This window comes from Pelobates fuscus, chromosome 10 (assembly GCF_036172605.1).
Source record: "Pelobates fuscus isolate aPelFus1 chromosome 10, aPelFus1.pri, whole genome shotgun sequence".
NCBI lineage: Eukaryota > Metazoa > Chordata > Amphibia > Anura > Pelobatidae > Pelobates > Pelobates fuscus.
Window position 1 is genome coordinate 10,720,643 of NC_086326.1, and position 5,000 is coordinate 10,725,642.

Genomic DNA, 5,000 nt, shown 5'->3' on the forward strand with positions numbered 1-5,000 from the left:
CAGAATCGTTAATCCCCAATGAAGAGCATCACATTAAGACAATGTTAGTCTAGGGCCCAGAGAATGACTTCAAAGAAAGATACATGCCGTAGAGTTTAACAACCAGCGAATAATGACACCCCAAAAGAACAGAATCCAGAAAATAATCTTTGAAATGTCATCATCAGAAGCATTCAGACTTAAAGATAATGATCAATTCTAAACACCTGCTATGAAGCCATAATGAGCAAATGACTTTATAGAAGGTGTCATACTGCACCTGGCACTGGTAAGTTGAGAATAAAGACTGAATGATTGAAATCTGTATTAAGGATAGATAAAAGTGCAATGGGGAAAATTGCTCCATAAGAACTGTTGACTTCAACTTACCTGGCACTGGTAAGTTGAGAATAAAGACTGAATGATTGAAATCTGTATAAAGTGCAATGGGAAAAATTGCTCCATAAGAACTGTTGACTTCAACTTGGGAATGTAAAGATTTCTTAAAGCCAATGAAAAAATAAAACTCATCAGAAATGTAATCAATCAAAGCACAATATAATCACTGTTTCTAAATTATAGCTAAGTCACATGTGCAGTTTAAGAATAAAAACTGGCATTGTCACACAATGCGCTAGCTGGGACTCGAACCCAGGTCGCAAGAATGGGAATCTTGCATGATACCCCTACACTACTAGCGCAAGCTGCATGGGTGTAATCTAACTGTCAAGATGCACTCTTTGAGCATTGCTCTAACATGTTCTGTTGTAAAAATATACTACACACCATTCGGGAATAAATTCATAATAGTCATGTGGTAAAAGGGTGAAAACCTTAATTCTCCACCTTAATGTTTACCTTATCATTTGGGTTCAATGCCTAGACGATGAATTCTTCTGCCCATTAAAACATGATCATTTTCCTATTTTCAATGTAAAAGGATGGAATTTTAAGAAAGAAAAGCAAAAAATATGAAAAAGCTGTCAGAAGTGGGATTTGAACCCACGCCTCCATGTGGAGACCAGAACACCCAGGTTGTGGAAGAAGTTGATCTTGAGTCTGGCGCCTTAGACCGCTCGGCCATCCTGACACTGTGTGTAGCATGTTTGGCAGGAAAAGTCTGCTACTTGTGCAAAGTCTACATTTTCCTTACAATTGCCCACTTTTATTGAAATTGAGTGAGAGGTGATATTCTACCGTTATCGAAGATCTGAGATCCAGGGGTTCTTCCAGTTGGTGGAGTCATGTAGGGGTTCCATGGTGTAATGTTTAGCACTCTGGACTTTGAATCCAGTGATCCGAGTTCAAATCTCGGTGGGACCTATGTGCTTCTTTTAAAAATTTCACATCAAGAGAAAGCTACATTCAACAAAACATTCTTTCTTAAAATCTAATTTAAGCATATATAATCTGCCAAATTGGAGTCAGCCCTCTCGACATTAGATACCAATGGACATCTCTGGCATATGCTAGGTTTCATTTCTTTCAAGCATTTATGCATACCTAGAAATGCTTCATTTCTTAACCATGGGTATGGATCAGGCCAACATAAATCATTTGGTATCAATGCCTAGATGATGCATTATTCTTCTGACTATTATAAAGTGATTAGTTTCCTATTTTAAATGGAAAAGGATGGATCATTCCTGGTCAGAATCGTTAATCCCCAATGAAGAGCATCACATTAAGACAATGTTAGTCTAGGGCCCAGAGAATGACTTCAAAGAAGGATACATGCCGTAGAGTTTAACAACCAGCGAATAATGACACCCCAAAAGAACAGAATCCAGAAAATAATCTTTGAAATGTCATCATCAGAAGCATTCAGACTTAAAGATAATGATCAATTCTAAACACCTGCTATGAAGCCATAATGAGCAAATGACTTTATAGAAGGTGTCATACTGCACCTGGCACTGGTAAGTTGAGAATAAAGACTGAATGATTGAAATCTGTATTATGGATAGATAAAAGTGCAATGGGGAAAATTGCTCCATAAGAACTGTTGACTTCAACTTACCTGGCACTGGTAAGTTGAGAATAAAGACTGAATGATTGAAATCTGTATAAAGTGCAATGGGGAAAATTGCTCCATAAGAACTGTTGACTTCAACTTACCTGGCACTGGTAAGTTGAGAATAAAGACTGAATGATTGAAATCTGTATAAAGTGCAATGGGGAAAATTGCTCCATAAGAACTGTTGACTTCAACTTGGGAATGTAAAGATTTCTTAAAGCCAGTGAAAAAATAAAACTCATCAGAAATGTAATCAATCAAAGCACAGTATAATCACTCTTTCTAAATTATAGCTAAGTCACATGTGCAGTTTAAGAATAAAAACTAGCATTGTCACACAATGCGCTAGCTGGGACTCGAACCCAGGTCGCAAGAATGGGAATCTTGCATGATACCCCTACACTACTAGCGCAAGCTGCATGGGTGTACTCTAACTGTCAAGATGCACTCTTTGAGCATTGCTCTAACATGTTCTGTTGTAAAAATATACTACACACCATTCGGGAATAAATTCATAATAGTCATGTGGTAAAAGGGTGAAAACCTTAATTCTCCACCTTAATGTTTACCTTATCATTTGGGTTCAATGCCTAGACGATGAATTCTTCTGCCCATTAAAACGTGATCATTTTCCTATTTTCAATGTAAAAGGATGGAATTTTAAGAATGAAAAGCAAAAAATATGAAAAAGCTGTCAGAAGTGGGATTTGAACCCACGCCTCCATGTGGAGACCAGAACACCCAGGTTGTGGAAGAAGTTGATCTTGAGTCTGGCGCCTTAGACCGCTCGGCCATCCTGACACTGTGTGTAGCATGTTTGGCAGGAAAAGTCTGCTACTTGTGCAAAGTCTACATTTTCCTTACAATTACCCACTTTTATTGAAATTGAGTGAGAGGTGATATTCTACCGTTATCGAAGATCTGAGATCCAGGGGTTCTTCCAGTTGGTGGAGTCATGTAGGGTATCCACCAACTGGACTTTGAATCCGGTGATCCAAGTTCAAATCTCGGTGGGACCTATGTGCTTCTTTTAAAAATTTCACATCAAGAGAAAGCTACATTCAACAAAACATTCTTTCTTAAAATCTAATTTAAGCATATATAATCTGCCAAATTGGAGTCAGCCCTCTCGACATTAGATACCAATAGACATCTCTGGCATCTGCTAGGTTTCATTTCTTTCAAGCATTTATGCATACCTAGAAATGCTTCATTTCTTAACCATGGGTATGGATCAGGCCAACATAAATCATTTGGTATCAATGCCTAGATGATGCATTATTCTTCTGACTATTATAAAGTGATTAGTTTCCTATTTTAAATGGAAAAGGATGGATCATTCCTGGTCAGAATCGTTAATCCCCAATGAAGAGCATCACATTAAGACAATGTTAGTCTAGGGCCCAGAGAATGACTTCAAAGAAGGATACATGCCGTAGAGTTTAACAACCAGCGAATAATGACACCCCAAAAGAACAGAATCCAGAAAATAATCTTTGAAATGTCATCATCAGAAGCATTCAGACTTAAAGATAATGATCAATTCTAAACACCTGCTATGAAGCCATAATGAGCAAATGACTTTATAGAAGGTGTCATACTGCACCTGGCACTGGTAAGTTGAGAATAAAGACTGAATGATTGAAATCTGTATTAAGGATAGATAAAAGTGCAATGGGGAAAATTGCTCCATAAGAACTGTTGACTTCAACTTACCTGGCACTGGTAAGTTGAGAATAAAGACTGAATGATTGAAATCTGTATAAAGTGCAATGGGGAAAATTGCTCCATAAGAACTGTTGACTTCAACTTGGGAATGTAAAGATTTCTTAAAGCCAGTGAAAAAATAAAACTCATCAGAAATGTAATCAATCAAAGCACACTATAATCACTCTTTCTAAATTATAGCTAAGTCACATGTGCAGTTTAAGAATAAAAACTAGCATTGTCACACAATGCGCTAGCTGGGACTCAAACCCAGGTCGCAAGAATGGGAATCTTGCATGATACCCCTACACTACTAGCGCAAGCTGCATGGGTGTACTCTAACTGTCAAGATGCACTCTTTGAGCATTGCTCTAACATGTTCTGTTGTAAAAATATACTACACACCATTCGGGAATAAATTCATAATAGTCATGTGGTAAAAGGGTGAAAACCTTAATTCTCCACCTTAATGTTTACCTTATCATTTGGGTTCAATGCCTAGACGATGAATTCTTCTGCCCATTAAAACGTGATCATTTTCCTATTTTCAATGTAAAAGGATGGAATTTTAAGAATGAAAAGCAAAAAATATGAAAAAGCTGTCAGAAGTGGGATTCGAACCCACGCCTCCATGTGGAGACCAGAACACCCAGGTTGTGGAAGAAGTTGATCTTGAGTCTGGCGCCTTAGACCGCTCAGCCATCCTGACACTGTGTGTAGCATGTTTGGCAGGAAAAGTCTGCTACTTGTGCAAAGTCTACATTTTCCTTACAATTGCCCACTTTTATTGAAATTGAGTGAGAGGTGATATTCTACCGTTATCGAAGATCTGAGATCCAGGGGTTCTTCCAGTTGGTGGAGTCATGTAGGGGTTCCATGGTGTAATGGATAGCACTCTGGACTTTGAATCCAGTGATCCGAGTTCAAATCTCGGTGGGACCTATGTGCGCTTCTTTTAAAAATTTCACATCAAGAGAAAGCTACATTCAACAAAACATTCTTTCTTAAAATCTAATTTAAGCATATATAATCTGCCAAATTGGAGTCAGCCCTCTCGACATTAGATACCAATGGACATCTCTGGCATCTGCTAGGTTTCATTTCTTTCAAGCATTTATGCATACGTAGAAATGCTTCATTTCTTAACCATGGGTATGGATCAGGCCAACATAAATCATTTGGTATCAATGCCTAGATGATGCATTATCCTTCTGACTATTATAAAGTGATTAGTTTCCTATTTTAAATGGAAAAGGATGGATCTTTCCTGGTCAGAATCGTTAATCCCCAATGAAGA

General features: G+C 37.9%; 8 non-coding genes across 8 annotated transcripts; 2 read left to right on the forward strand and 6 right to left on the reverse strand.

Annotated features, from left to right (window-relative positions):
• Positions 1-609: 609 nt before the first annotated feature.
• TRNAG-CCC (transfer RNA glycine (anticodon CCC)) lies at positions 610-680 on the reverse strand. The gene has a single exon. It is a non-coding gene; the product is annotated as a tRNA-Gly (tRNA).
• A 280-nt stretch (positions 681-960) lies between these two features.
• TRNAL-CAA (transfer RNA leucine (anticodon CAA)) lies at positions 961-1,069 on the reverse strand. Its single transcript has 2 exons — positions 1,032-1,069; positions 961-1,006 (listed from the first exon to the last, which is right to left on the reverse strand). It is a non-coding gene; the product is annotated as a tRNA-Leu (tRNA).
• Positions 1,070-1,230: 161 nt separating this feature from the next.
• On the forward strand, positions 1,231-1,302 carry TRNAQ-UUG (transfer RNA glutamine (anticodon UUG)). Its single transcript has one exon. It is a non-coding gene; the product is annotated as a tRNA-Gln (tRNA).
• Positions 1,303-2,337: 1,035 nt separating this feature from the next.
• TRNAG-CCC (transfer RNA glycine (anticodon CCC)) lies at positions 2,338-2,408 on the reverse strand. The gene has a single exon. It is a non-coding gene; the product is annotated as a tRNA-Gly (tRNA).
• A 280-nt stretch (positions 2,409-2,688) lies between these two features.
• TRNAL-CAA (transfer RNA leucine (anticodon CAA)) lies at positions 2,689-2,797 on the reverse strand. The gene is made up of 2 exons: positions 2,760-2,797; positions 2,689-2,734 (listed from the first exon to the last, which is right to left on the reverse strand). It is a non-coding gene; the product is annotated as a tRNA-Leu (tRNA).
• Positions 2,798-3,952: 1,155 nt separating this feature from the next.
• On the reverse strand, positions 3,953-4,023 carry TRNAG-CCC (transfer RNA glycine (anticodon CCC)). The gene has a single exon. It is a non-coding gene; the product is annotated as a tRNA-Gly (tRNA).
• Positions 4,024-4,303: 280 nt separating this feature from the next.
• Positions 4,304-4,412, reverse strand: TRNAL-CAA (transfer RNA leucine (anticodon CAA)). Its single transcript has 2 exons — positions 4,375-4,412; positions 4,304-4,349 (listed from the first exon to the last, which is right to left on the reverse strand). It is a non-coding gene; the product is annotated as a tRNA-Leu (tRNA).
• A 161-nt stretch (positions 4,413-4,573) lies between these two features.
• TRNAQ-UUG (transfer RNA glutamine (anticodon UUG)) lies at positions 4,574-4,645 on the forward strand. The gene has a single exon. It is a non-coding gene; the product is annotated as a tRNA-Gln (tRNA).
• The last annotated feature ends 355 nt before the right edge of the window (positions 4,646-5,000 follow it).